This window comes from Rhinatrema bivittatum, chromosome 1 (assembly GCF_901001135.1).
Source record: "Rhinatrema bivittatum chromosome 1, aRhiBiv1.1, whole genome shotgun sequence".
Taxonomy (NCBI): Eukaryota; Metazoa; Chordata; class Amphibia; order Gymnophiona; family Rhinatrematidae; genus Rhinatrema; species Rhinatrema bivittatum.
Window position 1 is genome coordinate 504,979,547 of NC_042615.1, and position 22,984 is coordinate 505,002,530.

At 45.6% G+C, this 22,984-nt stretch overlaps 1 protein-coding gene across 4 annotated transcripts in view; it reads right to left on the reverse strand.

The window, feature by feature from the left end:
* TFE3 (transcription factor binding to IGHM enhancer 3) overlaps window positions 1-22,984 on the reverse strand; it is a 73,795-nt gene that overhangs the window by 35,967 nt on the left and 14,844 nt on the right. Inside the window, exon 1 of one of the 4 annotated variants that reach the window (XM_029610492.1) lies at window positions 8,927-9,432. The exons of the other annotated variants lie outside the window; for them this stretch is intronic. The gene's annotated coding sequence lies outside the window, so the exon portion shown is untranslated. Of the gene's footprint in view, window positions 1-8,926; window positions 9,433-22,984 lie in introns of those variants that run through there. 4 annotated transcript variants of the gene reach the window in all.

The window sequence follows — 22,984 nt, forward strand, 5'->3', positions numbered from 1 at the left end:
TCTTTTCTGCAATAACAGCTTTAAATCTGTTGGGGTAAGTTTCTACCAACTCTGCACACTGTTTGCGAGTGATTTTTGTCCATTCTTCCTGGAAGATTTGTTCCAGGTTGTTCAGGTTGGTTGCATGACACTTATGGACTGCAATTTTCAAATAGTGCCACAGATTCTCGATTGGATTGAGATCTGGACTTTAACTTGGCCACGGTAGAGATTCATCTTTTTGTTATTCCATCATTCCTGTGTTGATTTGGCCTTGAGCTTGGGATCATTGTCCTGCTGAAAAGTGAACTTTCTCCCAAGTTTTAGTTTTTTAGCAGACAGAAGCAGGTTGTTTTGCAGTATCTCCCTGTATGTTGCACCATCCATCAGTCCTTCAAATTTTAAAAAGATGCCCAGTCCTCGCTGAGGAAAAGCATCCCACAACATGATGCAATCTCCATATTTTACTGTTGGGATGGTGTTACTGAGGAATGGGCAGTGTTAGCTTTGCGCCACACATAACGTTTTGAATTTTGGCCAAAAGGTCCATTTTTGTCTCATCTAACAAAACCTTAATCAACATTTTAGCTGGGTCACTCTGATGCTTTCTGGTAAACTCTAGAAATGCTTTGATGTGGTTTTTCTTCAGTAATGGCTTCTTTCTAGTCACTCTCCCATGCGGACTAGTTGTATGCAGAGCTCTTGAAATGGTTAACTGGTGCACCTCCACTCCAGTCGCACCCACTGAACTCTGTAGCTCCTTCAAAATGATTGTTGGCCTCTCTGTGGCTTCCCTCATGAGTCTCCTTGCTCTGACGCTGAGTTATCTAGGCAGTGTTTGAGTAGTACGATGCAGCTTCCATTTCCTCACAATTAATCCAACAGAGCTCACTGAGATATTATTTTGCAGCCTTTTCCTATCTTGTGCATATCTATAACTTTATCTTTAATTTCCTTAGAATGCTCTTTGGTTTTCATTTTCACAGCTTTCATTAAGATTCACAGTCTGACCAATGGTACTGGTCTTTTATCCAGAAAAGCTGACCTTTTTTTTAATGATTCACAGATAAAGGCCTGTTGTTAGGGCAATATCTTTCATCTGTGTAAACTTGGAGCTTCCACAGCATAGTGGTTGAATACTTATGCAAGGAGTGTTTTTCACTTTTTTATTTTATTTTACAAAACATGCAGAGAAATAATGAAATGTAACTTTGAAAATTTAATTTAAGATCACAATCCAATGGGAGCACTGACAGGAGAGGTTCATCTTGGTTGCCGAAGAGGATCGGTAAGTATTGCTTTGGGAAATTTTAGATCTTAAAATGTTTTGGGGAAAGGTAAATTATTGGAGGATATTCTTTAGAGTGTGTGTGTGTGAGTGTCTGTTATAAAAAGCTAGCCAAAAGGTAGGAAAAAGTTTAGAGTCTGTGTGTGTTGGTCTTTCCCTCCCCCCTACCCTTCTTCTACCCATCTCTAGCTCATCCTTTGATTTATAGGCAGGAGACACTTTCCTATTAAAAATCAGCCTTTTATCTAAAACACAGGATCGCCCCAAGCCTTATCAGGAGTTTAATTATCCCATTGCAGGTCACTACCAGATTAATAGTGAATATATCAATAAATTTAAAGGACTCTTATTTACACATTCTTACTCCCTTAGCAGCCTAAAATTAACTAAGAACTCAACAAAATTAAGATGAAGGCAGCAATCCAGCAGCAAGAGGGGGCCTTCCAGTCTTCCACATTGAATGTCACATGTGTGATTTTTTACCCGCCAGTGAGAGGTTGTATGTGTGCACCCGGTGCAAAGAGCTCCAGGCTCTCAGAGAACGAGTTTCATCTCTGGTGGCTAGACTGGCAGACCTGGAGGAGCTGAGGCAGACAGAGAGGTTTATAGACGAGACCTTCAGGGACATAGTAGCAAAGTCCCAATTCCAGTCTGGTGCTGCCTTGAAAGAGGAAGGTCTCTTAGTTGAAGAGTACCAATCTGATGTGGCAGGAAGTAATCATGTAGCAAGGACCTGCTCTCCATGTGATGCATTGTCCTCTCACACTGAGGATGTCTCTCCCAGGGCTACTGCCCAGGAAGGAAGGGTTAGGTCAGCCATCATAGTTGGTGATTTATTAGGAATGTAGAGAGCTGGGTGGCTGGTTAGCACAAGGATCGCCTGTTAACATGCCTGCCTGGTGCAAAGGTGGCGGACCTCAGGAGTCACCTACATAAGATTTTATTTAGTGGTGGGGAGGAGCCGGCTGTCATGGTACATGTAGGCACCAATGACAGAAAAACGTGGGAGGGAGCTTCTAGAGGATAACTTTAGGATTTTAGGTAGGAAATTAAAATCCAGGACCTCTAGGGTAGCATTCTCAGAAATGATCCCCATTCCCCAGAGGAAGGCAGAGCTCCGGAGTCTCAATGCGTAGATGAGATGATGGTGCAGGCAGGCCTGGAGTTAGGAATAGACAACACAGGAAACTGCCTCTGGCACCACGTTTAATAGGCATTTAGGCTCTTAGGTAGAAAGTTGAAATCCAGAACCTCCAGGGTAACATTCTCTGAAATGCTCCCTGTTCCACGCGCAGGTCCCCAGAGGCAAGAGCTCTGGAACAACAATGCGTGGATGACGTGATGGTGCAAGGAAGAGGGATTCAGTTTTGTAGGGAACTGGGAAACCTTTTTGGGAAAAGGAGGGAGTCTTTTCCAAAGGGATGGGCTCCACCTTAACCAGGATAGAACCAGGCTGCTGGCGCTTTAAAAAGGAGATAGAGCAGCTTTTAAACTAGAACAAAGGGGAAAGCCAACAGTCGCACAGCAGCGCATGGTTTGGAGGGTGGTATCTTTGAAGAATACTAATGAAGCAGGAGAGTTAGGGCATCCCAACAGAGAGGTTCCATTAAAAGTCCATCTGCCCATAAGTAAGAATCACTTGAACTAAAAGATTCCAAATTATCCCTATCAACTGAAAAGGCTAATACAAACAAAAAACACACTTTGAAATGTCTGTATGCAAATGCCAGAAGTTTAAGCAGCAAGACTGGAGAGTTAGCATATATAGCAGTGAATGATGAGATACTTATGGCCCGATTTTAAAATGCGCACGCAAAAATCGGGGATTATGCATGTGGCCGGGCCTTGCACGCGCTGCATGCATTTTCAGAAGGGCCCAGCCGTACGCATAACCCCTGTTATGCACCAAGTGCCGGGCCTCTAGAAAGGGGCGGGGCGGGCCAGGCCAGGCAGCGCCATTTGATGCTGTCCTGGGGAAGCACGTGCCAACAGCCAGCCAGCGCGCAAAAATTACTTCTGCTCCAGAGGAGCAGTAAGTAGCAAAATAAAAAATTTGGGGATAGTTAGGGTAGGTTTAGGGGGCGGGGAGGAGAGGGGAGGAGAGGGGAAGAGGAAGGCAGGATAGTTAGGGATAGGAAAGTTCCCTCCCAGTCCGCTCTTTAATGGAGCAGGCCACCTGCCTGCACATGCGGACATGAAAATCCGGTGTGCATGGGACCCGTATTTTATAACGTGCACGCCAGAGCGCACATGTCTTAAAATCAACCCCTTAATTGGCATCTCAGAGACATGGAGGAAGGAGGATAATCAATGTGATAGTGCCATTCCAGCGTAAAAATTATATTGCAATGATAGGGAGGAGCAATTTGGTGGGGGGAGTGGCGCTTTATGTCCGGGATGGCATAGAGTCCAACAGGATAAGGATTCTGCAAGAGACTAAATGCACAATAGAATCTTTATGGGTAGAAATCCTAATTATGTTGGGGAAGAGCATAGCGATAGGAGCATACTACCATTCACCTGGCCAAAATGATGAGACGGACGATAGAATTCTAAGAGAAATTAGGGAAGCTAATCAATTTGGCAGTGCAATAATAATGGGAGATTTCAATTACCCCAATACTGACTAGGTAAATGTAACATCAGGACTTGCTAGGGAAATGAAGTTCCTGGATGTAATAAATGACAGCTTTATGAAGAAATTGTTTCAAGAACAGATGAGAGAGGGAGCTATTCTATTTCTTAGTGGAGCGCAGGGTTTGTTGAGAGAGGAAACGGTGGTGGAGCTGCTTGGCAGTAGTGATCATAACATGATCAAATTTGAATTAATGACTGGAAGGAGAACAATAAGTAAATCCACGGCTGCAGCACTAAACTTTCAAAAGGGAAACTTTGATAAAATGAGAAAAACAGTTAGAAAAAACTGAAAGGAGCAGCAACAAAGATTAAAAGTGTACAACAGGCATGGGCATTGTTAAAAAATCTTAGAAGCGAAGTTCAGATGTATTCCATGCATTAAGAAAGTAGAAGGAAGGCCAAATGATTGCCAGCATGGTTAAAAGGTGAGGTGAAAGAAGATATTTTAGGAAAAAGATTTTCCTTCAAAAATTTGAAGATCCATCTGAAGAAAATAGGAAAAAGCATAAGCATTGGCAAGTAAAAATGTAAAACATTGATAAGACAGGCTAAGATAGAATTTGAAAAGTTGGCCATAGAAGCAAAATAATAAAACCTTTTTTCAATATATCTGAAGCAGGATGCCTACGAAAAAGTTGGTTGGACTGTTAGATGATCGTGAGGTTAAGGGACACTTTGAGAAGACAAGGCCATTGTGGAAAGACTAAATTAATTCTTTGCTTCAGTGTTTACTGAGGAGGATGTTGGGGAGATACCCATTCCAGAGATGGTTTTTCAAGGGTGATTATTCAGATGAACTGACCCAAATCACAGTGAACCTGGAAGATGTAGTAGGCCAGAGAGATAAACTGAAGAGTAAAAATTACCTGGACCGGATGGTATACATGCCAGGGTTCTGAAAGAACTCAAAAAATTTAATTTCAGACCTATTACAAGTAGTTTGTAACCTATCATTAAACTCATCCTTTGTACCTGAAGACTGGAAGGTGGCCAATGAAGCCACGATATATAAAAAAGGGCTCCAGAGGTGATCCGAGAAACTATAGACCAGTAAGCCTGACTTCAGTGCTGGAAAAAATCATGGAAACTATTATAAAGCCAACATGGATTTATCCACGGGAAGTCTGGTCTCACAAATCTACATTTTTTGAAGGGCTGAATAAACATGTGGATAAAGGTGAACCGGTAGATGTGGTGTATTTGGATTTTCAGAAGAAGGCTGACAAAGTCCCTCATGAGAGGCTTCTAAGAAAACTAAAAAGTCATGGGATAGGAGGAGATGCCCTTTTATGGACTGCAAACTGATTAAGAGACAGGAAAGAGAGAGTGGATTAAATGGTCTGTTTTCACAGTGGAAAAAGGTAAACAGTGGATCTGTTTACCTTGGATCTGTACTTGGACCGGTGCTTTTTAATGTATTTATAAATGATCTGGAAAGAGGTACGACAAGTGAGGCAATCAAATTTGCAGACACAAAATTATGCAGAGCAGTTAAATCACAAGCAGATTGTCATAAATTGCAAGAGGACCTTGCAAGGCTGGAAGAGTGGTCATCCATATGGCAGATAAAATATAATGTGAACAAGTGCAAAGTGATGCATATAGGGAAAAATAACATGCTGTAGCTACATAATGTTAGGCTTTTAGGAGTTATCACCGAGGAAAAAGATCTCGGCATCATAGTTGATATTACATTGAAATCGTCAGCTCAGTGTACTGTGGCAGTCAAAAAAGCAAACAAAGTTAAGAATTATTAGGAAGGGAATGGGATGTCATAATGCCTCTGTATCACTCAATGCTTAGACCTCACCTTGAATACTGTGTGCCGCATCTCAACAAAGATATAGTTGCACTGGAGAAAGTACAGAGAAGGGCGACCAAATGATAAAAGGCATGGAATGACTCCCCTTTGAGGAACGGCTAAAGATGTTAGGGCTGTTCAGCTTGGAGAAGAGATGGCTGAGGGGTGATATGATAGAGGACTACATAATCATGCAAGGACTTGAACGGGTAAATGTGAAATGGTTATTAACTCTTTCGGATAATACAAGGACTAGGGGGCACGCCATGAAGTTACAAATAGCACATTTAAAACAAATCAGAGAAAATTATTTTTCACTCAAAAGCACAATTAAGCTCTGGAATCCGTTGCCAGAGGATGTGGTTAAAGCAGCTAGCTGGGTTTAAAAAAGGGTTGGATAATTTCCTGGAGAACTGCATAAACTGCTATTAATCAATAGGGACTAGCCACTGCAAGTTGCCGGCATTAGTAGCATGGGATTTATCTAATGTTTGGGTAATTGCCGGGTACTTGTAGCCTGAATTGGCCACCGTTGAAAACAGGATGCTGGGCTTGATGGACCCTTGGTCTGACCCAGTATAGCATATCTTATGTTCATACTGGTTTGCAATAAACACAGGGGTAGATTTGTTTAAATGTGCGCATTACCTGGCGCGCACACATGGCCGTGCGATTTTATAACATGTGCCTGCCAGTGCGCACATGTTCTAAAAATCAGCAGCAGCGCACACAAGGGGGGGTGTCAATTTTGTCTACCTTTGCGCGGCGACGCATCGGGGCCTTCCGCAGTTCTCTCCCAGTCCGCACCAATTTAGGAGCGGACTGGAAGGGAACTTTCCTACCCCCTACCCTTACCTCCCTTCCCCTTCCCCTCTCCTCCCAACCCTCTAAAACCCATTTTTTAATTTTGGTACCTGTTATTTTAGAAGTTACTTCAGGGTCCGACCTGAAGTAACTTGCGCGCACCGGCCGGTTCCGGGACAGCGAGGAATGACACTGTCCCGAACCGCCCCACTCCGCCCCCCGGAACGCCCCCTTTTGAGGCCCTGGCACTTACCCGCGTCCCAGGAGTTACGCGCATGGCTGGGCCAGTTTGAAAATTGGCCTAGCGCGCGTAAGGCCCGGGATTTACGCACCGGGGTTTGAAAATCCGGCCTATACTGTCTGGAAGAATCTGTGTAAGTGTAATTTGTAATCCACACAAATCTGCTTTTTATGGGGGTCGAAGAATTTCGGAAGCCACTGTACATCTTCCTCGGAAACCCAGGTGGGCTCGTTCTCACTTAGATTTATTGGCAAGGCTAAAGAACAGCTTGGCATCACTGTTGCAATGACGTCTGGCTCTGAGGTGCCCCATGCCGGCTGCGCTGACAATTCTCGAAGACCAGCACTCCACTCTGTAGATAGCCCCAGTAATTCTTTCCATGCCACAGCATCCAAGACAAACTTGAACTTACACGCTGAAGCATGCCATTCCAGTGCCAAAGATGGCACCACGGTTTGCTGTGCCAAGTGCGTAGATAGCACCTTGGGAGTGTGTGCTCCATGCTGACAACATGGACGTGGCCCCTAGTCGGACCCGATACTCTGGGGATCTTCTGCGCGGGAAACAAACATTGCTCATAGAGGGAGTGAGTATCCACAATGAATATAAGAAACCCAGAGATGATGTACACTCGCTTACCACGGACGTCTTGTACTTGGGGCTTTTCTGACGTCAACATTTTTTTTTTCTTTGCTAGATCTTTAAAATGTTGTTGGAGAAGCTGCCAAGGCACCTCGTGGAAAAATTTGAAAGAGAGACGCTGGACCATGTTTGTGCAGTAGCCCAGACGAAGAAAGACTGAAGGGCTTGCAAGTCCCATTGCTGCCTCTCTCTCCTCTGCTTAGCGTGCGGCAGAGGCTGAGAAAGCACACAGAATGCTAGGGATTATTAGGAAAGAAATGGAGAATAAAACAGAGAATATCGTAATGCTTCTGTATCACTCCATGGAGCGTATGGAGTATTGTGTGCAATTCTGATCACCACATCTCAAAAAAGAAAAAGCAGAATTAGAAAAGGTACAGAGAAGGAAAACCAAACTAATAATGAGGATGGAACGATTCTCCTAGGAGGAAAGACTAGAGACTCCAGCTTGGAGAAGAGATGGCTGAGGGACGATATGATAGAGGTCTATAAAATAATGAGAGGAGTGCAATGAGTAAGCACAAACTGATTGTTTATGCTTTCAAAAAGTACAAGGATTAAGGGGCATGCAATGAAGTTATTAGGTAATACATTTAAGAAAAATAGGAGAAAATATTTTTTTACTCAATGCATAATTAAACTCTGGGATTTGTTGCTGAAGGATGTGGTGAAAGTGTAGCTTGTTTAAAAAAGGTTTAAACAAGTTCCTAGAAGAAAAGTCTATAAACCATTAAGGTGGACTTGAGGAAATCCACTGCTTATCCCTGGAAGAAACAGCATGGAATCTATCGACCTTTTGGGATCCTGTCAGATACTTGTGACCTGGACAGGCCACTGTTGGAAACACGATACTGGGCTCAATGAACCTTTGGTCTCACCCAGAATGGCAAATGTTATGTTTTTAATTCACCGTGCGCAAGCAGGAACTCTTCAACATGCTCTGTGAAGTCTCTACTGAGCTCCGAAAGCTGGGTCCATTTCGGCGCCATTGGATGACATCACCCATGGGTTATGGCTGATTCATGCCTGCTTGTCAACAGAGAGGCCAAAATGGTCCATCCAATCAGCAAGAACCCCCAATTTTATGCAAAAAGACATTAAGAAAATACAATTTTTTAAAAACCTCTCTTAAGCCTCACTAAATATCCCTTAAAATAAAGACTCATGCTTTCCCCCCTCCTGCTCAGAAACAGACACATTGAAAATGACATCATTATTACCACAGGTGCTATAGACGGCCACACAACACAAGGAGACACAGATAACACACAGACAGCTCAGACCAAAACTGGGGCAGGATGCCGGTATGCCACATGGTCCTGTTCTGGCCACATCCACTACCAAACATTTGTATACAGCTATGAGGGGCTGTGCTCCTCAAACACAGCCGTATCATCAAAATAAATAAACCAGAAGTGACAAAAAAAAACAAAACCTGAAAACAAAGACAAAGAAAAACTATGATGTAAAACGTAGTTTAAAGAGAAAGTTAAAGACATTCTAACGCAAAAGGGCTTATGTAACGTTTACTCACGCTGGAGGATACGGGAGAAAGGAAGAGGCCAGACACCGACTATCCTCTCACTCTCTCCCGCACCGATCTCTCTCTCCTTCTCTGCTTGTCGCCTTTGATTTGTACTGAATGTTTTGCTGTCTCCTTTAGCCAGGAAGGGCTCTCACAATTCTCGGGCCGTGTTCATGGTGACAGAGCCAGCTGCCCTCGTTTCCTGGTTGTAGATGTGTCTTTCCACTCCCCATTATGCCATTTTGAGGAAGCTGAACACACACCGGCAACAAAACCAAAAGGAAAAAAAAAAAAAAAGCCTCCTATGCACAAACCGAGGCAGTATAATCTTCCCTTTGCGGTCGACAGCTGAACAAATCGGATCATCTGTAAGACTATTGTAAATCCTGGCCCTGTAGTATGTTAAAAAAACCGGGGTCTTGCAAAATACGAATGTCTCGTCTGTTTCGGCTTATGGTTGTAAGTGCGTGCAAAGCTCGCTCTCTCCATGTTTCTGCTGCTAAGAATAGTAATGTGGACTCTGGAAAAAATGACACCTGCAGGAGTGACTGGCGGCCACCAGGTGGCCCAGCAACCCAAACAGCAAAATTTAAAAGGGAAGTACTAAATTAGTAAAGTCATATTCAGAGACCCCCGGGAAGTGTGGGGCGAGTGAATACAGCACAAACAGCTGAAGAGCGGATTTTCAGCAGAGCCCCATGTCATACTGCCAAGTAAAAGTATGAATACTGCACAGACTGCTAAAAAAAATGGAATTCAGCGGAAGGGGATTGAAAAAAAAAACAAAAACTAGAGGACTTGTGACCATAATAAAAGGTTTACATTATATTTTCCAAAAATTATAAGAAAGAAAATCTGCAAATGACACAACAGGACCAAGCAACAGTTAAATTGATATTCAAAGGAAACACCACGTTTTACTCATTGTTACAAATACTGTATTAATGCTGTTTCCCTATATAAAGAATGTCATGGAGTCCATTTTGTTTATAAGCAGAACGGGAAAGGAATAATGTGGTGCAGGGGCGAGCAGACTATCTTAAAACAGGAGAGGTCTGAGAAGTAAACTACTGTACTGTAGAGACGGTGAGAGTGCGGGATTAGAGCTGAGATGAAGTGACTCCTCTGAGATCACATGCAGAGGGGCCAATGCAATAAGATGCGCATTCAAAACAGGCACTCGTATTGAGCGCCTGTTTTCCTAACGTGAATGCAGCCACATCCCTTGGGTGCATAATGCAGTACTTAAATGAGGGGGCTGTGAAAAAAGGTTGCGCTAAAGAGAAAATTTTGCGTCCCTAGCATTCAAATGCATTGGGGGGCCACAACTACAAAAGGTGCTCAATACAAGCGTCCGTTTTTATCCTGCCAACGCTATCGGCTATGCATTTGTTTGGACGTGTGTTTTGGACGCGCTAATCTCCATATTGCATCGGGTGCTAGTCTAGCACGTCCAAAACACACGCGTAAACCCGTGTGCTAGGCTGGAAGCACTTTATTGCTTGGAGAAAGCGGGCGATCATGATTGAGCACCTACTCTCCCAATGCATGCCGATCGACCTCTCCAGAATACCCAATTTAATATTTAAATTGGCTGCCGCGGTAAAAAGCAGACGCTAGGGGAAATTGTGCAACCCTAGCGCCTCCCTCAGCAGCAGCACTCAGGAGGTCAGCTGTCAGCCAGTTAGGAAAACAGATGCTCAATTTTACAAGGGTCCGTTTTCCTAACCTAAACACTGGCAAATATATATATTTTTTTTAATGTTGACCTTTTTGTTCCGCTTTTCTGTACACATTTTGGGCTGCTCAAAAATTAAGATCTGCTCCAGGCAGGCATTAATTTCTGAGAGTAAAAATTGTGTGAGTCGGGTGCACTTTTTTTTTTAATTGGCGGAGAATAGCTAATAGCCTCATCAACATGCATTTGCATGAGATGAGCTTTATTAGCTTCGCGGGAAGTTGGATGTGCATTTTGGATGGGCTAATCCCCTTATAGCATAAGGGGTTGTGGACACGCGTCCAAAATGCACATCTAACCACAGGTTAATCAGTGCGTTCGGCTAAGTGCACTGTATTGCACTGGCTTAGGATCAGTGCTTTTTAATATATTTATAATTGATCTAGAAAGGGGTACAACGAGGGAGATGATCAAATTTGCGGGTGACACTAAATTATGCAGAGTAGTTAAATCTCAAGCGGATTGTGATGAATTGCAGGAGGACCTTGCAAGACTGGAAGATTGGGCTTCCAAATGGCAGATGAAATTTAATGTGGAAAAGTGCAAAGTGATGCATACAGGGAAAAATAACCCATGCTATAGTTACACAATGCTAGGTTCTATCTTAGGAGATACCACCAAGGAAAAATATCTAGGCAGATAATACATTGAAATTGTCAGCTCAGTGTGCTGTGGCGATCAAAAACGCAAACAGAATGTTAGGAATTCTTAGGAAGGGAATGACAAATAAAACAGAGCACCTTGAATACCGTGTGCAATTCTGGTCACCGCATCTCTAAAAGGATATAGATGTACTGGATAAAGTGCAAAGGACGACCAAAATGATAAGGGCATGGAACGGCTGCCCTATGAGGAAAGGCTAAAGAAGTTAGAGCTGTTCAGTTTGGAGAAGAGACAACTGAGGTGGGATATGATAGAAGTCTACAAAATCATGAAAGGACTTAAACAAGTTAATGTTAATCGGCTATTTACTCTCTCAGATAGTAGAAGGACCAGGGGACACTCCATGAAGTTAGCAAGTAGCTCATTTAAAACAAATCAAAGAAAATTATTTTTCACTCAGTGCATAGTTAAGCTCTGGAATTCATTGCCAGAAGATGTGGTTTCAGCAGTTAATATTACCACCCAAGAAAGAGATCTAGGCGTCATAGTAGATAATACATTGAAATCGTCAGCTCAGTGTGCTGCAGCAGTCAAAAAAGCAAATAAAATGTTAGGAATTATTAGGAAGGGAATGGTTAATAAAACGGAAAATGTCATAATGCCTCTATATCGCTCCATGGTGAGACCACACCTTGAATACTGTGTACAATTCTGGTCGCCGTATCTCAAAAAAGATATAGTTGCAATGGAGAAGGTACAGAGAAGGGCAACCAAAATGATAAAGGGGATGGAACAGCTCCCCTATGAGGAAAGGCTGAAGAGGTTAGGGCTGTTCAGCTTGGAGAAGAGACGGCTGAGGGGGGATATCATAGAGGTCTTTAAGATCATGAGAGGTCTTGAACGAGTAGATGTGACTCGGTTATTTACACTTTCGAATAATAGAAGGACTAGGGGGCATTCCATGAAGTTAGCAAGTAGCACATTTAAGACTAATCGGAGAAAATTCTTTTTCACTCAACGCACAATAAATCTCTGGAATTTGTTGCCAGAGGATGTGGTTAGTGCAGTTAGTGTAGCTGGGTTCAAAAAAGGTTTGGATAAGTTCTTGGAAGAGAAGTCCATTAACTGCTATTAATCAAGTTTACTTAGGGAATAGTCACTGCTATTAATTGCATCAGTAGCATGGGATCTTCTAGGTGTTTGGGTAATTGCCAGGTTCTTGTGGCCTGGTTTGGCCTCTGTTGGAAACAGGATGCTGGGCTTGATGGACCCTTGGTCTGACCCAGCATGGCAATTTCTTATGTTCTTATGGCCTGACAGTCATGACAGAGCTGGGGATTAGAGCTGAGACACAGAGAGATAAGTGATTTCTCCCCCAGCACTCCTCCCCAGAGGTCACACACACAGGGGGCTGATGCAATAAGACATGCAGTAAAACAGGCGCTTGTTAGACTATTACCCTGCAATTTGCATGCACCCGCGCTAAGCTTGCTGCAGGTTTTTAGTGTGGGATTTTTTGGCGCTAAAGGCCTTTCTACATACTAGGGCTACATTGGCAACAAAAAACCCATGCTAAAACTCGAGTAAAAACCCACGATAGGTTTAGCGCCCCTTACTGCATCGGCGCCACAGAGAGCAGAGACAGAGCTGAGACATAGGGAGATAAAATAACTCCCCTGAGCCGGTGACAGAACTGGGGTTTAGAGCCGAGACAAGGAGATAAAGTGACTGTGTAAGCCAGGGTTGTACAATGTCAGCCTCCCTCCTGCCATTCTCGGCACAATAAACATTTCTCTCTTAAGCACTGGGAAGCTGGCCGGACCTGCATACACAGGGACTTCTTGTTCACATTTCACAATTCCAGGACTTGTGGGAGAGGAAATCAGGAGGGGCCAGAAAGGGAGAAGAGCTGACATCAGCAACAGAGGCCAAAGCAAAAAAAAAACAAACACACACACACACACAAACTTGACTCACTTCCTGAGCATTTGCAAACTGGTGCAAAAACAAGGGAAACCTCGAATAGCCCAAGAAATTCAGCATTCATGTCAAATCTTCCTGCTGCGAGGAAACCCGTACAGGGGACTGTTTCATTTGCTTTTTCTTTCCAATTTCCAAGTTTGACACATTCATAAGCCCATGTTCCTCATGAAGTGCTCTGGCTGGAGCCTGCTGTTTACTGCCTTACTTGTTCACAGCAAGACAAAAGTGTGATCGGCGTGTGAATTATTACCCTGCTTTGAATGGAACTTGATCGCCGCCGTCTGCCACCACCTCCTCCTCCTCTCTCTAGGCTGTAACTACAGACCCACCGTCTATAGAGCTAAAACTGTAAATGCAGACCCACTGCACATGAACCTTCCACAAGCAGAGCTAGAACTGAAATCAGATCGCATGCTAGACCCACCCATATGTCCACATACATGTAAAGCAAGAACAGTAATACAGCACAACTAAAAGCCCTGTTTAGATCAGGGAGCCCCTGTCCACACTGCTCTAGCTATGGATCTCTCTCAATTACTGGCTCTACCAGCTTGACCGCCTGCAGGAGATTGCTCCTTCTCCCTAGATCAGCGCTTTCCCAAATGGGGTCACAAAACCTCTAGCTGGGGGTTACAAGTTACCTCAAAATAGCAACGCTCTTCAGGCAGCAGCAGTATTAGTAGTGGAAGTTAGCGTGGAGCCTGTGATCCAGCCCACCCTCACAAACCCTACAACAACGTCCTCTGCCCTCATGTGAGTTTCTGCGGTAACAGCAAGCTCTGGGTGAGGAGTCAGGGCCACTGCAGCGACTACGATCTTGCACTGGATCACAGCTCCCATGCTGACTTTCATTACTAATGCTGCTGCGGCTGCTGCTTGCACAACACTACCGAGTTCAGAACCAGCCATGATGGGAGCAGAGGGCTGAGTACGCGTTGGTCTGTGCTGCTCCCCCCCCTCGCCTACCACTGACCCTAACCAAGAGAAAAATGTTGCCCCAGTCATCATCAGATGCCTGCCCCTCTCTTCCAACCATAGGCACAAGGCTCAAATGAACACGTTGCCACCGACCCCAGACCAAGTGGATGTTTGGAGGAGGGACCGTCTGAAGCAAATGATCAGATGCAGGAGGGGGTTTGAGGGTTGGAACTGCTGGCGGGTTTCAGAGCTCGGAAGCAGCTCCAAGACATGGAGTTAGAGCAACGGTGGTTAGGTTCCTTTTTTTTTTCTTCTTTAAGCCATGCTCCAGAGCTGGGGAGAAGCTGGAGCCAGGATTGTTGGAACCGAAGCAGAACTGGAAAACAGAATGGAACAGGGGCTCCAGAGCTTGGAGCCGAGGTTCTGGAGCGACTCCACCATTTGCTACATTAAAATGCTGATAACGTTTACTGCAATCGAAAAAATACAGTAAGTAATTCATCTCATAACAGTAAAACAATCAAACCTCATCCCAATGATCTAGAAAAGAATATACTCATGAATGTAATCTCATGTCTTCCTTTTCTTGGTTCTAGAGCTGATTGTATAATTTCTAAGCATGTGTGGGGATGTGTGGAAAAAAGCACCAGAGGCAAAAGATTAGTTTCATTTTGTCTAGAGTAAGAGCAGTCAGTGCGTGGTGGGATTGAGCCAGTGCTCATCACTAGTGAGATATAGGAAACAGCAAAAGCAAAATGAAGAAAGTTATACAGATATTACTAGCTGTTTTGAAAGTTTACATCAGGGAAAAATCACAGTGCAAACTGCCATGAGAGGCCAACTGAAAAGTCTTTCAAATAAGAAGACACCTGGAAATACACCACTCAAATATTTACAAAAAATACTAAATTAACCATTACAAAAGAAAAAACAGCCTCTACCGAAAGCTTTTAAGTATCATCTTTTTTCACTCAAATGCATAATTATCTTGGAATATTTATTATCCAGTAACAGTTATAAAATATTAAGCTTATTAGAGTACCATATATTTATTTACATCCTCCCCAATGGCTCCAGAGCTAGAGCCTGGTAAAAGCAGTTGGAGCTGCTCCAGAGCCAGAGCAGGAGTTAGCAGAGCAGTCTGCAGCTAGAGCACATACTCTCTTGGCTCCAGAACCAGCCTGGAGCTAGACTTCTGGAGCCGCTCCAGAGCTGGAGTTGACAAACCCACAGCACTGCCAACCCTAGTTCAAGGACGAATCAACTGAAGAGGGTTTGGTTGCGGGGTTGGGGGGGGGAGTGAGATAGGGGAACTGACAAATGATCGATTGGGGGATGTAAGTGAGGAGCTGGGGTGAGAGAAGGATTGGAGGGAAGGAGGTGAGGCTGCGAGGTGAGAGAGGGGACATGGATGGGGAGGAAGGAGGCAATGTAGAGGATCAATTGGTTGTTATAAGGATTTGGGGGATGATGGGATCAGCTGGAGGGGCAGAAAATGAAAGAGGGATCCTCTGGAAGGGGCGGAGGTGGAGAGAGAGAAGATAGACTATAGGGGTTGAGATTGAAAGAGGGGTTCTGCTGGAGTACGAGGGAGGGGGGTGAGAGTAGAGTGACTTTTGGAGGAGAACCACCTTCCCCCTCCCCTGCTAATTTGTTTTGATCATCATCTGGGGCCATGTGAATTTTCAAGTGCTAAAATGTGGGAAACCCTGTCCTAGATTCATCTGAAGAAATGGACAGCCTTGACAGTTCATGCCTCAATAACTGTGACCGTCCATAAGGTGCCATTAGCTCCTATGCCATTTTTTTGCTGCTACAGACTCACACGCCTATCCCTCTGGGCCCGGTTTTGGAAACACAATGATCAACTAGCTGCAACAAGAGAGACCTGTAAAGTGGTGAAGGGCAAAGCCAGCATGCGCAGAGCAGTGGTACGACTGGACTATGTTGTTTTTCATAACTCGTTCAGCACCCCTGCCCCAGTTTCTTGCATACAGACCTCCCCTACCTGTCATTACCACCACTGCCCTCCGTGTCTGTCCTGAGTCTGCTTAGGTTCTGTCAGGGTTTGGTTACTGCTGACCCTGCTGGTGGAGATTCCAGGCACCCACCATAAAAAGAGTCTTTCCTTCTATTTCCTCTGAGCTTCCCTCCACCTGATTTTGCATCACAACCTCCTTGTCCTGGAATCTCTTTTCTACAGAAAATAATGCTGCCTTCTCCTTTTCTTTTGTAAATATTTTTATTAATCCAAATCTGAACTGGTTACAACTTGCGCAGTGGCCCGTCTTGGACCCGGGAGACCTGACTCCATGACTCCCGCACCCAGGTCTGGGACCCCACCGACACAGCACCAGAGACAAGCACTGGCCCCCAGAAACATGAGTTATCTTTATTCCATTTCTGACCCAGCAGTTCCATTTCCAGCATTGAAGAAATTAAGCCTTCAGGACTTTAACACACCCCCCCCCCTACACTGGGGAGAAATAGCAAATGCCTTCATTAACATGAGATCTGCATGGAGGTGCGCTAATTTGTGTGGACATCTTCACTCATGTTTGTGCTCAGCTCATATTTTGTATGTGCTAAAATCCTTATTAACTCATGAGGAAAGGTACGTGCATAAAAATATGCACACGAACAGGAGTAAACCTGTGCGGTCAGCCTAGTGCAGTTGTTCCCAATCTTTTTTTGTGTTGTGGTACACCTGGCATTGGGCTCACTTCATCATGGCCACACCATCACCTTCTCTAACCCCTGTTTCCCCAGCATCATTGCTCTCCTCTTTTCTTTCTTCTCCTCCCCCAACCCCTGGCATCATCACCTTCCCTTCACTCTCCTGCCCCTTGCACCTTTTCTCTCCCCCATCTCCCACCCCTCACATCACCATCTTTTCCCCCTCTCCCTTCACTCCACTGTAATCCTCATCTTCTCTCCACCACCCTTGGCATCATTACCTTCTCTTCCCTCTCCCTTAACCATCCCTGGTATCATCCCTTCTCCACCCGTCCCTCTCCCCCAGCATCATCACCTTCTCTTCCCTTTTCTCCCCCTCACCCCTGGTATTATCACTCCCCCCCCTTTTTTTTTTCATCACCTTCCCTCACTATCACCTTCTACCCCCTGACCTCTCCCTCTACCCAACATCATATCTATCACCTTCTCTCTCCTACCCTCTCATTCCACCACCCCCCTTCCATCATCTTCCCTTTCCTACCCTCTTACTTCCTTGGCATCAGCACTTTCTCTTTCTTTCTCTCCATATGCCCACACCTAGGAACTCTCCGGATTTGGCCCGGACACTTCGGAATTCTAAAAGAATTACCAGGTCTTCAGGCCAATACTGGAAATTTCCGGGTGCTGCAGCAAAACCAATCTGCTTGGACCCGGAAAGAAGAAAGAAATGTCCTTGGTCTTGCGCGGCTGAAAAAGGAGGAACTCGACAGTGATTTCTACCATCTCCGGACCTTTTTAACTCTTAACTGTGCTTCCTCGTGCACAGCCTGTTTCCTGTATCCAGCCACTTGCCCGCCCAATCCTGTTTGCCTTAGCCAATCGACATTGCGATTTCCTGCCCAAGCAAACAAGGAGTAAGAAACACGCAGCGTCCGTTTCCACAGCACAGGAGGAGAAGGAAGAGGCTGCTGCTGCTCCAAAAGTCCAAGTTAGAGTCTGCTGTTGCTAGTGCGTTTTGAAAGGGGAGGAGAGAGAATGACTGAGCATGTCTGTGAGCATGTGTATTTGTGTAGGAAGAAGAGATCTGAGAGTGTATGTAAGTGAGTAGGAGAGAGATGAGTGCAAGTGAGCATGGGTGTGAAAGTGAGTGGGCATGTGTGTATGGAAGAGGGAGAGATGTGAGTGTGTGTGTGTATGTTAGTAGGAGAATGGCAAAGGAAAAGGTGTAAATGGACATGTGAGAGAAAAGCAAGTTTGCTTACCATAAACGGTGTTTCCGTAGATAGCAGGATGAATTACCCATGCTGTCATGGGAACTGTCAATCAGGCCCAGAAGGCGGAGCTTCAAAGTGATGTCAGAGTATCTGCTCTGAGGCTGCGCGTGAGTTCCCACGCTGGAATCGACTCTCCTCAGTCTGTGATTAAGCAAGAGTGGTCGTAAGGCAGAGTCGACTGTTCAGGGAGGTGGGTGGGTCAGCATGGCTAATTCATCCTGCTATCTACAGAAACACCGTTTATGGTAAGCAAACTTGCTTTTTCCCGTCGATAGCAGGGCTGAATTAGCCATGCTGTCATGGGAGTCCTAAGCTCCACATCACACTGAATGAAAGCTGTTAGTCTCTGATCTCCCTGAAGTGTGATGAAAGTGAGTGACAGTCGACTCTGTTACTCTGTGGATAATGTTTGTAGAAGAATTCTTCCCAGTTTAGCATCCTCCGCGGTCTGTTGATCCAGACAGTAATGGGAAGTGAAAGTATGAAGAGATGCCTATGTAGCAGCCTTGCAGATGTCCAGTGGAGCTACGTGTCGAAGATGAGCCAAGGAGGTTGCCACCGCACGTGTTTGATGAGCTGTGGGTTGGGAAGACAGTTTGCACTGTCGTTTTTCGTAGCAGAATTGTATACACTGGGTGATCCAGCTAGAAATAGTATGTTTGGCTACTGGAAGACCCGGAGCATTGGGGTTGAAGGAGACAAAGAGCTGTGAAGGCCTTGTCTGCGAGTTGGTTCGTTGCTTATAGTAAGCCAATGCTCTTTTATAGTCTAAGGTGTGCAGTAATTTCTCCCGTTCATTGCGATGTGGCTTTGGACAAAACGTTGGGAGTTCAATGGACTGGTTGAGGTGGAATTGGGAGATAACTTTCGGTAGAAACGTTGGATGAGTATGCAGAAGAACCTTATGGTGTAAAATTGGAGATACGGGCTATAATGTACTAATGCCTGTAATTCACTCACTCGTCGAGCTGACGTAACCGCTGTTAAGAACACTACTTTCCAAGTAAGGAATTTGATATGTGCCGAGTCCATTGGCTCAAACGGTGGTAACATTAGTTGTTCCAGAACCAGGTTGAGATTCCAGGGTACTGGAGGCTTCGAGACTGGCGGTCGAAGATGGGCTAAACCCCGAATAAATCTGGACACGGATGGGTGTAGTGAAATTGGTTGACCTTCATAAAGCCTGTGGAAGGCCACAATGGCACTAAGGTGAACTCTGACTGAGGCAGTGGCAAAACCTGCGGTATACAAAGAGTGTAAATAGTCTAGTAACTTGTCAGGTGCACAGGTGAGCGGGTCTATGCCTTTGGATCCGCACCATGTCGCATACCTCTTCCATTTGAATTGATAACTGCATCTGGTAGATGGTTTCCGGGATTCCAATATTATGTCCTGGACTATGATGGAGAACCCTTGCTCAGATAAAAAGACCCGTTCAACCTCCAAGCTGTTAGATGCAGTGACGAGTGGAACAGGTGGAGGAGTGTTTCCTGCTCCTTAGACAGGAGGTTTTCCAGCTGCGGTAGCTATAGCGGTGTATCTGCTGAGAACTGCAGAAGGTGTGTGTACCATGGTTGTCGCGGCCATGCGGGTGCCACTAGAATTCATTGAGCCCCATCCTGCATGCACTTTTGTAGAGTACATGTGATGAGCAGAATCGGTGGAAACGCATACATTAGTGATTCTGTCCATGGTATAAGAAAAGTATCCTGGACGTCCCTGCATGGACTGGGCCACACTGAGCAAAAGCGAGCCACCTTCCGGTTGGATTCGGTGGCGAAGAGGTCTATCGAGAGCCTTCCCCACTTCGTCATGGAGAGACCATTCGTGTGGGTGGAACACTCGACTCAATCTGTTCTCTTGAGTGTTGGTGAAGCCGGGTAGATAAGTTGCTTGTAACTGAATTGAGTGACTGTTGGCCCACTTGAAGATGGTGAGGGCTTCCTTGCACAGGATCCAGGAGCCCGATCCTCCTTGTTTGTTGATGTAGAACATGGCCACTTGATTATCTGGGTATACCATGACCCGGTGGCCTTGGAGGTGAGAAACAAAGGTTCGGAGGGCTTTTCTTATCGCCCATAGTTCCAGGAAGTTGATTTGGTAGGACTGCTCTTGTATGGTCCATTGACCTTGAGTTTGTAGTTGGTTGAGATGCGCTCCCCATCCCTTGCGGGAGGCATCCGTGGTGAGTACTGCATTGCGCGGGAACAGGACGAACGGTGCACCCTTGGTGAGAGTTGAGCGTTGTAGCCACCAATCCAGCTCTTGGATCATTGCCGCCGTTAAGCATATTTTGCATGTCAACGGTTGTGAATGCTGTTTCCATTGCCTCTTGAGATCCCACTGAATCTGCCTCAAATGGAGATGTGTATTTGACACTGCATGGACTGATGCCGCCATATGCCCCAGGGCGGTTAATACCTGATGGACGGATGGAAATGGGGTGAGCATGAGACGGCGAAATAGTTGACGCATGGTGGACTTCCTGTCTCATGGCAGAAAAACTCTTTGTTTGACCGTGTCTAGGCAGGCTCCTATGAATTGAAGCCGTTGAGACGGCTGTAGGTGGGATTTTTGGTAATTGACTACTAGACCCAATTGGTTGAGGCAAGTGATCGTATCGTGGAGGTGTTGGCGGAGCATGGTTGGGGTTGAAGCCACAATCAGGCAATCGTAGAGATAAGGGAATATGATTATTCCTTTTTGTCTGAGAAACGCCACCACCACTGTCATGCACTTGGTGAACACCCGAGGTGCTGTCGAGAGACCAAAGGGGAGTACCTTGTATTGGAAGTGTTGGCTGTTGACTTGGAAAGACAGGTATTGCCAGGATGAAGGATGCATTGGAATATGAGTATATGCATCCCTGAGGTCTATAGAGCACATCCAAGCATTGGGTTGGATAAGAGGTAAGATGGCCTTTAGTGATATCATCTTGAACTTTTCTTTGACTATGTATTTGTTAAGGTCCCGGAGATCCAAAATGGGACGGAGATCCCCCGACTTCTTGGGTATGAGGAAGTAAGGGGAGTAGAACCCTGTATGCTGTTGGGAAGGCGGAAGGCATTGAGTTGCCTTTTGTTGTAACAGAGTGGAAACTTCCTTTTCCAACAGGGTGAGGTTGGACTTGGTCCCTCTGGATGTCAAATGAGGGAGCGGAGATAGGGAGGAAAAGGGAATCTGATAGCCGAGGCGGACTATGTCCAGCACCCACTGACCCATTGTGATTTCTTGCCAGTGTTGGATGTGCGCCTGTATGCCTCCCACTAATACCTTTGTTGATGGTGGCGTGGTTGTTGCTAAAAAGACTGAGCCGTCTTATTGGAGGCAGCCGGCTGTTGAGTTTGTGGCCGCTGTGGCCGAGGACAACCTCTTCTATTTTGAGAAGACTGGTTCTGTTGCCTAGTCTGGGTTTGATATGGAGTAGGTCGGTATGCCGCATATGGGCGATACGCTCACCTTTGGAAAGGCTGTCTGCTGGGAGGGACATACTATCTGCGTGCCGAAGAGTAAAGTTGTGGTGTGATGAGCGACTGAACCGCCATCGACTGTTCCTTAAGTTGGGCTACGGTCTCCTGGAACCTGGTACCAAACAAATTGTCTCCCTTACAGGGTAAGTTAGCCAATTTATCGTGTACGTCATCCCTGATGGAACTCGCTCTAAGCCAGGCCAGACGTTGTGCTGCGATCGACGCTGCAGAGGTACGCGAAGAGGCTTCGTACCCTTCATAAACTGTCCTTAACAGATGACGCGTGGCTTCCTCCGTGTCTCTGATGAGGTCCGAGGTATTGGAAGTGGGTTCCGAAGGTTGGGAGATGTCCTTTCCCCGTTGGATCAACTCATAGATATACTGTACAATGTAAAATTGATGACGGTTGATCCTGGCCGCCAGCATTGAAGACTGGAAGGCTCGTTTCGCAAACTCATCTAAGGAGCGCAGGTCCCTCCCTGGAGGTGCTGCTGAATGGAGTTTGGATTTTTTGGCTTTAGCCATTGCAGACTCTACAACAATGGAAGCATGAGGTAATTGAGGTGAAGTATAGTAAGGGGACGGCTGCATCTTATATTTGAGGTCCGTTTTTCGAGACACCGCAGGTAGAGTTGTTATTGTTTGTAAGGTTTTAGGTGGACCCTTGGACACTGTGGCTGCTGACCACGCCCACGGGGGAAGTCCCGTGAGGGGCCACAGATCAGGCTCAGCTTAGGACACACAACACAAATAGATCTTTTATTAACAGTATTGAGGGGCCACCAGAGGTGGCAGTAGTGAGCAGAGATGAAGCCGTAGTCCCTCAGGGCTCTGGAACAGCGATCCCACAATGGCTGTGCTGTAGTGAAGAGACACTGAGATCGTGAGTACAATGAAGTATATGCAGGGTTCTGGAATAGAGCCTCATTGGTTGAGTACTCACACAGCAGTTTCTCTCGGTAGGGAACACAGGAGCTGAAGTAAAGGCAGGCCCTCGAGGAGCAAGTACCTGGTTCCAGGGAACAGCTCTGAGAGAAGTAGATGGTAACTCACTGATGGTGTAGGCAGCGGTATCTTCCAGGCAGAAGTGGAGTTCAGGCAAGCGAGTCCAGGAACATGGGCCCTCAAGGAGCGAGTACCGGTTCCAGACAGCGACCTGAAAGAGAATTGAGAGGCCCCCGAGGACTGGGTACCCCAAGTAGGAGTGGGTACTCCAATAATGGAGAGACAGAGTAGCTATGTACGGAGAGCGAATCCCATCCGTAATGAGTTCCTGTACGAATACCTTTGCTTACTCGATTAGTTAGCAGTAGTGTAGGCTTTTTGTATCCGGAATGCATGACGTCATCACAGGGGGACGCCCCGAGGTTCGCATCAAAGAAAGTATTTGAAGCAGGGCCGCGCG